The 18,700-nt window shown below is 36.9% G+C and overlaps 1 non-coding gene across 1 annotated transcript; it reads left to right on the plus strand.

The window, feature by feature from the left end:
* Positions 1-11,514: 11,514 nt before the first annotated feature.
* Positions 11,515-11,621, plus strand: LOC141662233 (small nucleolar RNA R71). The gene has a single exon (XR_012550356.1). It is a non-coding gene; the product is annotated as a small nucleolar RNA R71 (small nucleolar RNA).
* Positions 11,622-18,700: the final 7,079 nt, after the last annotated feature.

The following is an 18,700-nucleotide window of genomic DNA, read 5'->3' on the forward strand; positions in this document are numbered from 1 at the left end:
TTACTTAAAACAAATTTTTCCATTTGTATCCAACTGCTTTATTACTTTTAACTTTACTTTTGTACTTTAGTAATAAAATAACCTACATAGTACGAGAATGGTGTAAAATTTAGTGTTGGTGGATTGAAGTTGAATTTGAAAATAGCGTAATTTTTACACTATATTGGTGTAAAAATTATACCAAAATAATGTAATTGGTTGGAGATGCTCTTAGGGAGCAATGACATTAAAAGTTAAGTTCAACATTTAATACATGAAAAGGGCATACATGTGAAGGGTTTCGAGCATATAAACACAACAAAAACGATGTAAAATTAAATTAAAATCAGAATAAAATCGAAAGCCTACTCAAGATCCATGTGAAAATAGATATTTAATTCGTGGTAAGAATCTTTATATTAAATAAGCTTTAAGAGTTCATTAATGGAGGATTAATAAAGTTTCAAACCTTGTTGAATCTCCACGTATCCCGCTCTCGCAATCTACGCTCTAGGGTATCCACACGAACACTTTTCTTGAAGGATAGATGTGTACTAACACCCGAAAACTCCGTCTCTATCTCTCTTCCTCTTTCTCCTTAAACGGCTAGAGTTTTGTAAACCATGTATCATTATATATAAATCAGCCATCAAAGAGTTTATATAGAGAGAAGAATGAGTTTTCTAATTATAATCTAATTATAATTAATACTAATATGAAACCCAATTTATTATTTAATTAAGTCACACTTAATTAATTAATAACTTATTTTGGAATTAGTTTATGGCCTGTTTGGATACAGGTATTTCATTTGAAATGCTGGAATTGACCCAAATACCTTGTTTTGATACATAAGTAATTTGAATTTGGATTTGATCCAATTACTAGTCATTTAAAACTGAAGCCCACTTGTGAGAATTTAAAATTACAATTTTAACATGTCATTTTGAAATTCCTCAGGCCCAAATAACAGATGATCAAATCGGCCATTTCTCTCTCGACCCACTCTCTCCCTCTTTCATCTCTCCCTCCCCCGATCTATTATATATCCTCTCTTGATTCCCTCTCTCTCGCTCGTCTCACTGCTCTCTCTTATTCTCCTTCGCTCTCTCTCCACTCTATCATTCTCTCCCCTCTTTCATTTTTATTTACTTCATCAATATGAGGTATAATATAACGTTACATTTTGATTCAAGTACAAATTATAAATTGATTATATATATATATGTGTATGTGGATATATATATATATATGTGTGTGTTTAAAAAGAGAAATATACGACTTATGGTTGTTTAATTTTGCTGTTCAAGGGGCAATTCAGCTCGGGGAAATTCTTCGGCTCAAGGAAATTCGTCGGCTCAGGGTAATTCTTCAGCTCAGGGGTAAGTGTACTTTTTACTACTCTTAATTGTGTTACTCCTTGTATTTATGCTATAACATGCTTCTAATCATGTATATATAGGGATTTTTTAGCTTAGCTAATTAAGATTAAGTTGATAATTATATGCTTCTTTTTGAATTTAGTCGCAGAAGATTTGTCTCCAGTATTTCACAAAAGCGTCCAAGGGACCATAATGAGGATATGGAATTTATAATGTTAGTTGTAGGTTTTATTCAAGTAGTGGTGGCATCTTATTATGGTCAGAAGTATAAGTTGAAGGAGTTGACATGGAATGTATACGATCGTTCTCAAATTAGAGCTACTTGGATGAACAGCTTAAAGATTGATAGGATATGTCGTGAGCAATTGCCTCTTGATATAAGCCTGTTTGAGAAGTCGTGTCACATTTTAGAAACAAAGGGGGGTTGGTAACTATGAAACATGTTACTGTGAAAGAGATAATGGAATTGTTTCTTCACACTCTTGCACATGATTTGAAAAATAGAACTATCCAAGCAATTTTTGCACGTTCTGGAGAAACAATTAGTCGGCAATTTCATTTAGTACTTGGATTAGTACTCAAGATGGGGAATGATTACATAAAGAAAGTAGACCATTCTACTAGTTATGTTAATGATAACCAACGGAAGTGATTTGAGGTAATATAAAAACAAATTCGATTGCTAATTATGTAGTTAAAGTCTTAAGATATGCAATATTAAACATGAACTAATATTTAGGGTGCGGTTGAAGCTCTTGCCGGTACACACATCAAAATGACCATCCCCATTGAGGATCAACCTCGCTATCGAGATAGGAAAGGGGATATTAGTACCAACGTTCTAGCCACATGTGATCTAGACTTATGTTTTACCTGGTTGGGAAGGATCGACATCCGATCCTCGTGTTCTTCGCGATGCCCTTCGTAAACCAAATGGTTGTTAGTCGCTAAACACGCGCTAAAATACATGCAAGTATACGCGTTCACAAGTAGTATAAGATATAAATCAGATCCGTTCCCACAGAGGCTGGTTTAGGTTAACTTGTAATCTACGCACTTATGCAACAATGATATGACTATTATTCAATGTCAAGAAGATTAACAAATTGAGATTGTTTTATAACTAAGAATTAAACTAACAATTATAACTAAGAGAATAAGAATGGTCAAATTAATATATATGACAAACATGAGATTCTAACTTCATTAAATACTTCATTCAATAGTCTTTTCATTCTTGACCTTAGCATGTAATGGTGATGACACTAATCAGATAACACGAAACTGATAAACACCAACTTTCGTTGTATGAATACCATACTACCAGACATCCACAAAATAGATAGAAGCTGCATAGACACCAATTATATTGAGACACTATATGTCTATAGAATTTGACAACATTACGGTTTAACGAACAAGTTATCTATCATGATTATATAGGGAAAGTAAGATGGTTAAAATTACCTACGAATCATGAATATCAATAATATATGGACCTATGCTAGCATGGCAAGTTCTAAATCCTTAAATTCACTTTCACTTCATTAAGAATTAACACACTATCTTATAAGTTCGCGACGCTCATAAGACGAATAAGCACAACCAATACTAGGTTATCATACAATCACCACACACTAAGGCATCGAAACAAATTAACTAAAGAAATTCATAAATAAATCCGTTAGAACCCCACGATAACGATTAGCCCATAATCGGACTCATCATCAACGTGGGTTCCGATGAAAGCATGGTATAACAAAAGTAGTCTTTATAAACGAATAATAAACAAAGTATAACAAAAGAGTATAGGTTCAAGAATAAGAAAACAAGCATCCAACATTACAACTTAAACAAAGAATCACAAGTTAAAACTAGGTCTTCTTCACTTTGGTTGAATTGTGCTAAAACGGTCTTCTTTACTCCTTCTCCTTGTGCACTGGTGTGTCTCTTCTAAAAAATGAGCTTAATTATGTATATATAGCAGCCCCATGCAGAATAGAAGTCTTCTTGATCAAAATCAGAGTAGAAACAGGATTCTTTGAATTCGACCTGGCGCGACCGCGCGCTTGACCAGCGCGGGTGCGCTGAGTTTCTGGATTTAGCGCGCGGGTGCGCTGAGTTTCTGGATTTTGGGCGCGGCCGCACGCTATCACTGCGCGAGAACGCTGACTCCCTGGATCAACTTATGACTTCTTCTATTTCCTTGCTGATTTGAGCCGGCTTCCCAAGAGATTTTATTCCAACACCTCCTTAACACCAAATTAGCACTAAAATAATGCTAATTCTATTGATTACCTGTATAATGCCTGAAAATGCATAAACACTAGAAAACACATTAAAATATCAATAACTTGAGTACATTTACACCAATTCAAAACTTTACGGAGCGTAATAAAGTATCATAAATGCCACTCAATACCCCCAAACTTGAATCGATGTTTGTCCTCAAGCATAAACAGACTCAAAGAACAAGAAATAAAAATGCATGAATGCAACTAAATGAATGCAACGATCACCATAGAATAACTAAACCAATCAACAAGCAACATCTCAACAAATGCAATTACTCATATAAAGATCAATCAAATCTCACAAGTCAACCTATAAACCAGAGACGTGCGTGTGTGCAACTGTTTACAGACATACTATCACAACTAGATCAATAATCATGACTCACTACTCATCAAAGCAATCACAAGGTTATAAATAGAATAAAAGCTAGACTCAAAATAACTTATAACACTTCAATTCATATATCCGAGTTTTCATGGGTTCACGCTTTTATTCACACAAAACAACACAAATATGCTTATTTGATCGTGCAATGAGTGAGGTCCACAAAAGACTTATACATTAGTACCCATGTAGCGAGCGTTAGGTTAGCGGATCTCAGACTATAAAAGCCTTTGGTCACTAGACACAAAGTCCCCTAAGAACTTAATAACTCGAGTATTAAAGAGCCCACTTGTGATCAAATATACATAACACATACTTTTTTTTTCTTTCTTCTTTTTTTTTTCTCTTTTTTTTCAACAATTTCTGAATGAGTGCGTTTCGCTCCATCTCATTTAACCCTAGACTACTCATATAAATATGAGCCGGCTACTAGCCATTTGACACCTAGCCACAACAACTAGCAATGAAATCCAATTTTCTCCAATTTTTAAATATCTATGTCTTTTATTATTAAGAGAATATCCTAAATTCTAAATATAAACAAGCGATTAAACCTCGACAAACAAACAAACAATGACCATGATCTAGTACTTTAGCAACTTATAAGACTTAGTGAAATACAATTATATCTAGCATGCAAATTAATTTAATATGACTCAACATCAGTAAATACACCTTCACTACACTAGCATCAATATCACAAGTTAATCGAAAAAATCATCTACGTGATCATGTTATAATACAAATGCATGAACTATATGAACAAACTAACATAAAAACTACCAAAAATAAAAAAACTACTATATGGCAAAATATGCAACTACATGCACTAAACTATCATGGATATGCAAACTATATGTGACTCACACAAAATATATTCCTTCAACTACTACCCCAAACTTAAAATATTCACTATCATCAGTGAAGGTAATAGTAAGGAATCAGACATACCTACTCCGAATCAGGATCATCACCCTCAACGGGTGGAGTGTCAGGCGTGTCTGGAGGTGGATACACTGAACCCTCACCAAATACTGGCCACTAGATGTCAACATCGTGTGGCTCTGAATGCAGTCCCAAGTGCCTAGGTGAGATCACGTGCAAACCTGCTATGGATATCATGCATAGCATCCATCCTCCTCGCTAGACGCCTATACTGCGTCGAATTCAAACCAGCTCCAACCTCAGCTCCAGCCTCCTCCTGCTCCTGCTACGACATACCAGCCTCCTCTCCCAACTGAGCTCTTCATGTTGCCTTCCTTTCCTGTTGTGTCCCACCAGCAAAAGTCTAATCCGCTGGTCTACCACCTGGCAGATGATCAGATGAATAACCAAGCCCCTTAGGAACGGGCTTGCCACCATACCACTCAATCATGTTCAACAGCGTAGAACTGTCGATAGGAGCAATGGGAATATGAAGCTGCTCATGTGCGGGCCAATGAACACCAACTGTCACGCACAGCTTCGTTACAATGAACGCATAGGGTATAGAACCCATAGTACCTCATATAAAGAATCTCAAAATCCCCTGATATATAACCATCCCCGCATCATTATAATCGCCCTGAAGAAAACCCCAAAGCATACGAGCACGCTCTACAGTAATCTCATGCACATGTGATGATGGCATGATGTTAACACAAATAAACGAGTTCTAAGCTCGTGCAAAACTGTTCATGCATGACGCAGGGAATGTGGAGTAATCAGTTCTGCCCCTCTTGAACTTCTAGTGAGTCTCGGGCACACAAAGAGTAGCAACGATCAGATCCATATTAAAGTCCTCCAGAGTCTTATCATTCCAAGTGTCCTGACCGGGCTTCCTCGCGGGCTGCTCAATCACCTTCCTTATCGCATCCACACCATACTCCACAGTCATCCTCTTGACCACCGTGAAGCCATTCTTCTCCACCTTCGCCTTAACATAGAACTCTTGCACAACACTCATGGGCACAAAAGTGGGAGCCTCACAAAAAGGAACCCAACCCATCTCCAGAATCATCTCCAACAACTTACCATCCTTCCCTGATGGCAGAAAACCTCGCTCCTTTGCAATAAGCTTTGAGAGCAGCCTCGTGTACTCCTCTTCCGCCTCGGGAGTAGAAAACCTTGGCCTTATACCACCCGCAGATGAGGAATCGGTGGTGATGCTGCTTACTTGAGTTCTTTGTCTCTTAGGTGCCATTGAGATTGAATAAGAGAGAATAAAAGCTAAGTATTTGAGAGATTTTCGTGTTTGAGAATTTGTGATGTAGTGGAGAAGTTTTTGTATAAGTGTGTGTGTGTATATATAGGTGGTGAGAAGAGAATTAGATTTGAAATAGAAGTGGGAATTGATTATGGGAATCGTGGGAATAATGGGTTTAATTTGGAGAGGGAAATTTGGGATGTGGAAGAGTATAATTCGGTTTGAAATTGATTTTGTAGCAAAAATCCCGTTCTTCTCTTAAAAACTGCTGTTTTTATTTTTTTTCTGAGTTAGGACCCCGACGCGGGCGCACTCACCTTCTGCCAAATCGGCGCGGCCGCGCGCTAGATCAGCGCGGGCGCGCTTACCTTCTCGAAAAACAGTACGGCCGCGCGTTAGATCAGCGCGGGCGCTTGGATACTGAAGTTGGCCTTGAATTTTTTTTTTTCTGATTTTTTTGTGATTTTCTCTTTTCTTCTTGCTTCCTCTACCTACTAATGTATAACAAACTTGGGTTGCCTCACAAGAAGCGCTTGTTTTATGTCGTTAGCTCGACATAGAATCTTGAGATCAAACGAACAATAAAATGACCTCTAAGCACCTCGCGGGTTGCCGTGTCACCATAGTAATGCTTAAACCTCTGACCATTGACTTTGAATGCTTGGCCTGGATCACTCTCAAAAATTTCCACCGCTCCATGTGGAAACACAATTTTGATTATGAAGGGCTCTGACCACCTTGACTTCAACTTTCCAGAAAAAAGACGGAGACAAGAGTTAAACAAAAGAACTTGTTGCCCCGACACATATGATTTGAGCACTAAACCCCTATCGTGCCACCTCTTGACTTTCTCCTTATACATTTTGTTGTTCTCATAAGCTTGAAGTCGAAACTCATCGAGTTCATTCAATTAAAGCATCGACTTCTTTCCAGCTGCATCCAAATCAAGATTCAATTTCTTCAAAGCCCAATATGCCTTATGCCCGAGCTCCACGGCAAATGACACCACTTACCATAAACCAACTGGAACGACGACATTCCCAACGGGTTCTTGTATGCTATTCTATACGCCAAATATCTTCATCAAGCTTCAAAGACCAATCTTTCCTCGATGGACACAAAACTTTCTCCAAAATGTGCTTGATCTCTCTGTTAGACACCTCAGCTTGACCATTTGTCTGAGGATGATAAGATGTAGCAATGCGATGATTCACATTATACCTTTGTATCATAGCAGTGAACTTGCGATTGCAAAAATGCGACCCCTCATCAGTGATTATGACTCTTGGAGTTCCAAACCTTGTATATATCTGCTTGTGAAGAAAATTAAGCATCACATTCACATCATTCATTGGAAACGCCTTAACTTCAACCCATTTCGATACATAATCGACCGCCAACAAGATATATTGATTGTTACACGATTAGACAAATGGCCCCATGAAGTCAATTCCCAAACATCTAAGACTTCAACCTCGAGAAGCACATTAAGAGGCATCTCATCCCTCTTAGACATATTACCCACACATTGACATCGATCACATTTCAAAATGAACTGATGCGCATCTTTAAACAAGATCGACCAAAAGAACCCTGCTTGAAGAATACGAGCTGTTGTCTTTTCTCCACCATAGTATCCTCCATAAGCCGTTGAGTGGCAATCTCACAAGATCCCCCCGTTTCGCTGTAAGGAATACATCTCCTGATGATTTGGTCGGCTCCTTGTCGAAAAAAAACGGCTCATCCCACATATACCACTTCATTTCATGTAGAAACTTCTTCCTTTGAGCATATGATAAGTCGGGAGGCATTACATTACTCACAAGGTAGTTCACAATGTCTGCAAACCACGGTTCTTCCTCTTGCACTCCAACCAGCTGCTCATCGGGAAAAGACTCATTTATTAATGTCTTGTCCAGTGAAGTAGCATTAGGGTTCTCTAAACGCGAGAGATGATCAGCAACTTGATTTTCAGTCCCTTTTCTGTCCTTGATCTCTAATTCAAATTCTTGAAGCAAAAGAAGCCATCTAATCAATCTAGGCTTCGAGTCCTTCTTCGAGACGAGATAACGAATTGCAGCGTGATCAGTGAAAACTGTCACTTTAGTCCCAATTAGATAAGATCGAAATTTCTCAAAACCATAAACAATAGCCAAAAGTTCTTTCTCTGTAGTAGTATAATTCAGTTGAGCACCATTCAAGGTCTTACTAGCGTAGTAGACCACATGAAATATGTTGTTCTTTCTCTGCCCAAGAACTGCTCCAACTGCATAGTCACTTGCATCGCACATCATCTCAAAAGGTTCATTCCAGTCAGGTGCAGTTATGACAGGTGCCGTGATTAAACTCTTCTTCAATGTCTCAAAAGTGATAAGGCACTCATCATCGAACTTGAAAGGAACATCTTTCTCTAGAAAACTGCACAAGGGCTTCGAAATTTTAGAGAAGTCCTTGATGAAATGCCTATAGAAACCCACATGACCATGAAAACTGCGAATTCCCTTAACAGAAATTGGTGGAGGAAGATTTTCAATAACCCCCACCTTCACTTTGTCCACCTCAAGACCTTTACTAGAGACCTTGTGCCCAAGAATAATGCCCTGTCATACCATAAAGTGACATTTTTCCCAATTGAGAACCATATTGGTCTCAACACATCTCTTGAGAACATTTCCAAGATTCTGCAAGCAATCATCAAAGGAATCGCCAAATACAGAGAAGTCATCCATGAACACTTCCACATTCTGGCCAATCATATCAGAAAAGATGGCCATCATACATTTTTGGAATGTGGCTGGTGCACCACACAGACCAAATAAAACTCGTCTGAAGGCGAAAGTACCAAATGGACAAGTGAAGGTAGTCTTCTCTTGATCTTCTGGAGCGATACAAATATGATTATAACCCGAATAGCCATCCAGAAGATAGTAGTACTCGTGACCAGCCAAGCTGTCGAGCATCTGGTCAATAAAAGGCAGAGGAAAGTGATCCTTCCTAGTGGCCTTGTTCAGCTTCCTGTAGTCCATACAAACTCTCCATCCCGTGACTGTCCGAGTAGGAATGAGCTCATTCTTCTCATTAGCAACAACTGTGATACCTCCCTTCTTTGGTACACACTGAACTGGACTCACCGAAGAACTGTCAGAAATGGGATAAATAATCCCTGCATCCAGCCACTTAAGAATTTCCTTCTTCACTACTTCCTTCATGATTGGATTAAGTCTTCTTTGCTGCTCAACCGTAGGCTTGCTACCTTTTTCTAGCAGAATTTTATGCATGCAATAAGAAGGGTTGATTCCCTTAATATCTGCTATAGTCCATCCAAATGCCAATTTGAACTCTCTAAGAATCCTCAAAAGCTTCTCCTCATCGCTACCTGAAAGGTCAGATGTAATAAGAACAGGCAAAGTAGATGCATCACCTAAAAACGCATACCTCAAATACTCAGGTAAAGGCTTAAGCTCAAGAGTGGGAGCTTCCTCAATAGATGGCTTGAGGCGTTTAAGAGCTTTGTTCAATTCCTCCATTCCAAAAGATTCAAAAGGCATATCAATCTTCCTCTTCCAGGGAGAAGCATTCAGATATAGCAATTACTCTTCACCTTCATCATCCTCACTATCTGGATTCCCCAATAAGGCCTTCTCTAAGGCATCAGACCTTAACAATTGATCAAGTTCTAAAGTAACCACAGAATCGACCAGCTCCACCTTTAAGCACACCTCATTTTTTGTAGGAAATTTCATAGCATTGAACATATTAAAAGTTATATCCTGATCCAAAACTCGCAATGTAAGCTCACCCTTTTGCACATTTATCAAGGTTCGGCTAGTCGCCAAGAAAGGTATTCCCAAAATTATGGGAATCTTCTTATCCTCCTCGAAATCAAGAATTACGAAATCAGCAGGGAAGATGAGTTTATCAATCTTGACCAAGACATCCTCCAAAATACCTCGAGGATATGTAATAGAATGGTCGGCCAACTGCAAAGTCATATAAGTAGGTTTTTGATCAGGTAAGTTTAACTTCTTGAAGATTTACAAAGGCATCAGATTGATGCTAGCTCCTAAGTCACATAAGCATCTGTCAAAAGACATTTTTCCAATAGTGCATGGAATAGTGAAGCTTCCTGGATTTTTAACCTTCAGAGGCAACTTCTGTTACACCACAACACTGCATTCCTCCGTGAGAGCGACAGTCTCTAAATCATCTAGCTTCACTTTCCGAGAGAGAATACCTTTCATAAACTTTGTGTAACTAGGCATCTGCTCAAGAACCTCAGCCAAAGGTATGTTGATATGAAGTTTCTCGAACACCTCTAGAAACTTCTCAAATTGTTTATCCAGTTTTTTTCTGCAGCCACTTAGGAAAAGGCAGTGGATGATAGATCTGTTTCTCCCCTGTATTACCCTCAGGAAGAGTGTGCTCAACAGTAGTCTTTCTTGGTTCCACTTCTGCTTCCTGCTGCTCTACTTCTTCTTCAGCTCCAGCTTCTTTAGTCAAAGCTTGAGTTTGTTCGGGATTAGCAACCTTTCCAGACCTCAAAGTGATTGCCTTCACCTGCTCCTTAGCTTCCCTCTTTCCTGGCACTTCAGTGTCATTAGGTAGTGTACCAGGTTGACGATTTAGCAAGGCATTGGCAATTTGTCCAATTTGATTCTCCAAGGTCTTGATAGAAACAACTTGACTTTTGCACATAAGCTTCAACTCCTCTAATTCAGATTTTTCATTAGCTTGTTGCAGCTGAAGTTGCTGCCTTGGTGCATTTTGCGGTTGCTAAAAACCAGGGGGGTTGTACTGCTTAGCTGGGTACTGCTGATAAGGCTATTGAACCACATTCTGAGCATTGCTCCAGCTGAAATAAGGATGATTGCGGTTGTTGGGATGATAAGTGGTTGGCACAGGTTGTTGCGATCGCTGAAATTTGCTCATAAACTGAGCTGATTCACTAGATATAGCATACTGATCAGTCTCATGGGCATCGACACAAAGCTCACAGACACTAGTGATTTGATTAACTCCATAATTAGTCAAAGTGTCCAACTTCATCGTCAAAGCCTTAAGTTGGGCAGCTATAGCAGTTCCTGCATCCAACTCCAGAATTCCTGGTACTTTTCCCTGAGTCAGTCTCTGAGAAGGATTCTTGTATTCATTAGCAGTCGACAGTTCAATCATTTCATAAGCTTTATTGTAGCTCTTAGCCCCCAAGGCTCCTCCTGATGCTGCATCGAGCATGGGTCTAGAAGTAGCACCCAATCCATTATAAAATAGTTTATAATCATCCAATCAGGCATGCCATGGTGTGGGCACTTCCTTAACATCTCCTTATATCGATCCCAAGCCTCACACAGAGATTTTCCAGTTTGCTGAGCAAACTGAGTAAGAGCTTTCTTAATTGCAGCAGTCTTCACCATAGGGATAAATTTAGTGAGAAACTTTTGAGAAAGATCCTCCCATGTGGTGATAGACCCTGGTGGTAGAGAATGTAACCAGCACTTTGCTTTATCCCTCAGAGAGAATGGGAAGAGTCACCGCTTGATGGCATCTTCAGTCACACCATTGAACTTGAAAGTGTCGCAGATCTCGATGAAATCCCTGATGTGCATGTTGAGGTCTTCAGTAGGAGAACCCCCAAACTGAATTGAGTTTTGTATCATCTGAATCGTGCTTGACTTGATCTCAAAAGCGTTAGCGGAAATGGTTGGTCTGATGATGCTTGACTGAATCTCATTGATATTAGGCTGAGAATAGTCCATCAAAGCCTTAGGAATTTCTGCTTGATCTCCCATCACTACTAAAGATGGTTCCTCGACTTTCTCTTCTTCTTCTACCTTCTCTTCGTCCTCAAAAACCTCCCTTCGAACCACTACAACTTCTTCCACGGCTTTATCCAGAGTTCTCTTACGAGACCGCGAACGCGTATGCATACACGCTCGCTAGAGTACCTGAAATAAGGCAAAATAACAGATAAGTAACAATGTCCAAGTCAATGAACTTTAACGACCACTGATGACAAACACATAAACTAAAAAGTAACACGGAGTCCCCGGCAGCGGTGCCAAAAACTTGTTAGTAGCTAAACACGCGCTAAAATACACGCAAGTATACGCGTTCGTAAGTAGTATAAGATACAAATCAGATTCGTTCCCACAGAGACTGGTTTAGGTTTACTTGTAATCTATGCACTTATGCAACAATGATATGGCTATTATTTAACGTCAAGACGATTACCAAATTGAGATTGTTTTATAACTAAGAATTAAACTAACAATTATAACTAAGAGAATAAGAATGGTCAAATTAATATATATGACAAACATGGGATTCTAACTTCATTAAATACTTCATTCAATAGTCTTTTCGTTCTTGACCTTAGCATGTAATGGTGATGACACTAATCAGATAACACGAAACTGATAAACACCAACTTTCGTTGTATGAATACCATACTACCAGACATCCACAAAATAGAAAGAAGCTGAATAGACACCAATTATATTGAGACCCTATATGTCTATAGAATTTGACAACATAACGGTTTAACGGACAAGTTATATATCGTGATTACATAGGGCAAGTAAGATGGTTAAAATTACCTACGAATCATGCATATTAATAATACATGAACCTATGATAGCATGGCAAGTTCTAAATCCTTAAATTCAATTTTGCTTCATTAAGAATTAACACACTATCTTATAAGTTCGCGACGCTCATAAGACAAATAAGCACAACCAATACTAGGTTATCATACAGTCACCACACACTAAGGCATCGAAACAAATTAACTAAAGAAATCCATAAATAAATCTGCTAGAACCTCACGATAACGATTAGCCCATAATCGGACTCATCATCAACGTGGGTTCCGATGAAAACATGGTATAACAAACGTAGTCTTTATAAATGAATAATATACAAAGTATAACACAAGAGTATAGGTTCAAGAATAAGAAAACTAGTATCCAACATTACCACTTAAATAGAGAATCACAAGTTAAAACTAGGTCTTCTTCGCCTTGTTTGAATTGTGCTAAAACGGTCTTCTTTACTCCTTCTCCTTGTGCTCTGGTGTGTCTCTTCTGAAAAATGAGCTTAATTATGTATATATGGAAGCCCCATGTAGAGTAGAAGTCTTCTTGATCAAAATCAGAGCAGAAACAGGCGCTTGACCACCGCGGGCGCGCTGAGTTTCTGGATTTTGGGCGCGGCCGCACGCTATTACAGCGCGGGCACGCTGACTCCCTGGATCAACTTCCGACTTCTTCTATTTCCTTGCTGATTTGAGCCGGCTTTTCAAGAGCTTTTATTCCAACACCTCCCTAACACCAAATTAGCACTAAAACAATGCTAATTCTCCTAATTACCTGGATAATGCCTGAAAATGCAAAAACACTAGAAAACACATTAAAACACCAACAACTTGAATACATTTACACCAATTCAAAGCTTTACAGAGCTTAATAAAGTGTCATGCATGCCACTCAACAATGGTCTAAAAGTTCCAAAAAGTAAGAATTAATTTATCATTTAATTTTGGTCAGACATTTTTTAGAAACTTACTCATAAAAATTCTTTAATTACATGATGTAGATAAATATTTTCTCGTGGATTTGGGCTTTACTAATAGTGAAGGATTCTTATCTCCATACAAGAAAACTCGATACCATTTGAATTTATGGCAAGGAAACACTCCCACAAATCACAAAGAGCTTTTCAACTTGAGTCACTCATCCGCTCGCAATACTATTGAAAGAGTTTTTGGGTTGTTGAAGAAGCGTTGGGCTATTTTGAGAGATGCTAGCTTTTATCCAAAAAAAAATTCAAATTAGAATAATCAATGCTTGTTTTATCCTACATAACTTTTTAAGGGAAGAAAAAATGGAAGAAAGAAATTTTATGCAAGAAGTAGAAAGATATTTGTTATGGATGGAAGGAATTGACGTGGAAGACGAGGAAGATGATTACATATCAACTGCTAGATCTACAAATGAATGGAACAAATTTAGAGATGATCTTGCGAGAAAAATATTTGAAGATTATATTGCACGAAGGACTCGAGCTAACTAATTAGTTTTCGTCTCTCATAGTTTTTTGCTCTTAGTTGTCATATGGCATGTAAATCACTAATTCTAGATTAATTAGTGGTGAATTATAATAATGTGAACTTGTTTTGAGAATTTTAAGGAAATATATCAATATTGTTTAATGGTCTCATGACTCTCTGTTGCATTCATTAGTTTATCATTAGTTAATCAAGCTTACCAAGTTTATCATTCCGATTGTTCTGATCCTAAAGATTGTCAGAAAGTCCAAGACAAGGTAGATTAAGGGTCATGAATCTTAAAGTTAGGTTGTTCTGCACCATACCGGGAACTTCAACTTAGAAGGGGTTAGTCATATTGAATTGAACTGTTATTTTTGGTCAATTGTTAGAAAGAAAAAATTGTTATTTTAGTGAAAAGATAGTGAATTTGATCAAATTAGTTCCTATTATTTATACTCTTCTTGAACTAATTATTGATTTGTAGTGAAACTTAATTACTAAGCATATTGCTAATCTACAGTAAAGAACAATTGAATAGTGGAACAACTAACTAAATTGAATAGATTTTAAGTTAATAATAATCTTCAATCTTTAGTTTATCATAGTTAATCAATGAATGATGATGTAGTTGATATACTGTCATACCACTCTTTGTTTCGAGTTTTGATTGCAAATGGTAATTTTAAGTTTCCGGGATCTACAGGCTTCAAAAGGTATATGGTGCATGCAAGGTTTCAAAAATGTTTCCATCATTCTTCACTAAAATAAACAGATCAACTAAAGTGATGGGTCCTGAGTTATTTCTATTCAACATTCTCTGAAGTTATATGAATGTGAGTTTTGTAATCAGTTTCTTTATCAAGGCTTGTTCACTTTTTTTTCAATCATAGGTTTTTGTCTATCATATTTTGCTTATTTATTTGTAAAGGTTCTATATTATTAGTATTGTTTAGTTGAGTTATAAACTTATAACTAATCTTTGATTTTCGAATTTGAAATGTATGTTAACAGCTTTTATTTTCAGCAATTAAATGTATTTATTTTTTACTTCAATTTTTGTTTTGTATAGATTTCAAAGACAAGAAAAACAACCAATGGCTGTTTCGCCAAATGTTCAGAAATGGGGATATTTAACATGGAATATTGAAATGGATTCCATACTCACTTCAACATTGTATGATCAGATTAATAAAGGCAATAAAGGGGAAGGAGATTTCAAAAATCAAGCTTACCAAGCTGCGGTTGATAAGCTAAGGGTCGAAATGGGTATATATGCCACTGTTGATCATGTAAAACATCAGATTAAGGTTTGGAAGAAACATTATGCTGTGATCACTGAGATTCGAACTTATACTAAATTTAAGTGGGACAAAAAAAAGAAAATGTTGGTGATACCGATAGAAGATCTTAGAGAATGGAAAACTTATTGTAAGGTACATTTTGGTTAACTCTTTGACATAAATGTTCGTGGTTAAAATCTTGATCTACCTCTGTTTTTTACTAATTGGAAATAACTTTATTTGTCTGATCATGCCTTAATTCGTTGTATGTATATTGTGTTCTAATTGAATTTGCTCTGTGTTTTACTAGTTGCTAACAGCTTTTTTCTAGACATTTACGAGTTGTATTTGTGTTTAGTTTGGATTTTGAATAATCATTGTTCCTCTTATGTAGATATTCTTATGTCCAACCATTTTAGTTTGAAGTCTATTTTTTTCCTCAATGTAGACAAAAGTTGCCTTTTACTAGTGTGATGCTGGCTAGATCTTCTATTGAGAAATGGGTCGTACCCTTTCTGATGTATGAAATTATTTATGTTTCTTTAATTTTAATTTGCCTGCTTGGTTTTTATATTTTATATTCCGCCTGGTTTTACATAATCTTGACTTTTGTCTTTCGCCATCTTTTTGTTTCTATGTTTATTTTTACTTTAACTAAGCTATCTGTATGTTTCTAGTTGTCTCATGTTCATTCTTTACTCTTTAGAGCTAATTATCAGAGTCAAGGTCAATCACTAAGGTTATTGGATATCAATTTTTGAAAACTTAGTTTCCAACAGGGTAAAGAAATTTGGTTAATATATTTAGCAATAATAACATTCAGATCTTCCATCGTCCAGCAAATTAGTATAAAAATTAGGTCAGATTGCTAATCTGTAAGCTGCTGTTTGGTCCAGCTGAGCTTGTTGTGATAACGAGTCCTGCACCATAATTAATTAACAGACCTGTTTTATTAATTTGTTCTTTCTCTGCAGTATTATTCGACAACATTTAAATCTCCAAATACTTTACATATATTTAGCATATAATGCTATTTGTGGCTTTTGCATGACAACAAGATGATGTAAATTTCATATAGCAGGGCCAAACTTTATCACTTGTGAAATATTCTGGGTTCTGAGATTTGAGGCGGGGGAATTATTTCTTAAATAGAGAGAGGTTTACATAAACCTTTAATAAATTATTAGATTTTTTTGGTATTTTTTATGTATTTAGATGAGTTTAAGGTTAGCTAGCTCCACTTAAACAACGGATTAGCAAATGATCATTTACATGAATTTGGTGCAGTAAATACTTATATTCATAAGAATGTTTGCCCTTCTTGTCTTTTAGATGCACTTGTCTGATTGAATTTTTTTTACCTGATTACAATGGCCGCTAAATTTATATAGTGTCGCCAGATACATAATTAGCAAGTTATTTAAGCCCCGAGGCAACAATGTTAGACCTCACAGACTAGTGCTCTACAATCTCCTCAAAGAGAGACCTGGAGTCCAACCACCATGCTACAACCTCTTCTTTTGCTTGCTTGAAATCTTTCTTAGTTTTGCGTATTTCCATCTTCTTACCCTTCAATTTTTTACCAGTAGTTCCATCTATGCATCTTCTTCTATTATCCATTTCTATATCAATGCTATGATGTCCACATTGTTCCTACTATCTGATACTTATTCTAACCTGTTTCGAGATTGTTATTTGTATTATATTTTTCCTTTTGTTTTTTTATGGATGTATCAATAAATATTGGCTAGATTTATTCAATGCATTTTATTATATTGTTGATGTTATTATCAATCTGAATGGAAAATGTTAAATATTGGCAGTGCTGATTTTTGATGTTGTGATGTGCTTGGAAAGGGAGTTCCACATGCATCTGTATACTAGAACAAGCATATTCAGAATTGAGATGGCATCTATACTTTATTTTCATCCGATAGAGCTACTGGTGAAGGTGCAGAGCAATTTGAGGAGTCTGCAGCCGCAATGGAGTTTCAAAATGAAGCTGTTAGCACTGCCGAAACGGGTTTCGGTGAATCAAACAAAAGGCAAAAGAGGGACCGTCTCGCTGATGTAGTTACTAGTTTTGAATGCATGAGTAAGGCAAAAGAGCCACCAAGACCCACTATTCGCACAAAAACACGCAAGCGTACGCGGTCACAAGTAGTATAAGATTAAGTTAAGTTCGTTCCCACAGAGATTGGTTTACTTCAGAATGTGCACTTATGCAACAATGTATGATTATTATTCACTGCTAAGACAAGTATCAAATTGAGTTTGATTATCTAAAATTAATTATGCTAGAATGAATTAACTAAGAGATTAAAATCAAGTTACTTATATGAAATAAAACATGGGATTCTAACTTTATTAATTACTTTATTCAGAGTTTATGCCTTTAATCATAGTATGTGATGGTTACGATAACTAATCAAATAACACGAAATTAGTACACACTATCTTTCAATATACGTGTACCCTACTACTTAGCATCCACAAATTATATAGAAGCTAGGCAGACACCAATTATATTTAGACCCTATATGTCTATAAGATTTGAAAACATAACGGTTTAAGAGCAAGTTATCTTTTGAGATCACATAGGACAGCGTAAGATGGTTAAAATTACATTATGAATCATGCATGTTAAAAAATCCATAAACCTATGCTAGCATGGCAAGTTCTGAACTCCTATATCCACTTTCGCATTCAATAGAGATTAACAAACAACTTAGATGTTAGCTACGCATCCAAGAAGATTAAGCACAACCATACTAGGAAATCAATAATTCATCACACACTGAAAATTCTAGGCAATCAACTAATAAACTCCATAAATAAATTCGTTAGAATCCCATGATAACGATTAGTTCATAATCGAACGGCTCGTCATCATGGGTTCCAATGAAAACATGATAGTAAAAAGGTTCTGAATACTACAAGATAATATTAAAGTATTAATGTTTAGGAAACAAATCTGAAACAAGCATCCAAAATATCACCTAATTAGAAGAATACAAAATAATGATGTAGAACTAAATCTTCTTCTTCTTAGCCATCTTGTGTGCTTCAGGTATTCAGAGTTCTTCCTTTTTTTCCATCTTGTTTAATTCGTCTCCTTTTCTTTATTTATAAGCTCCAGGTTTACTTGGCC

Source organism: Apium graveolens, chromosome 5 (genome assembly GCF_009905375.1).
Source record: "Apium graveolens cultivar Ventura chromosome 5, ASM990537v1, whole genome shotgun sequence".
Classification (NCBI taxonomy): domain Eukaryota; kingdom Viridiplantae; phylum Streptophyta; class Magnoliopsida; order Apiales; family Apiaceae; genus Apium; species Apium graveolens.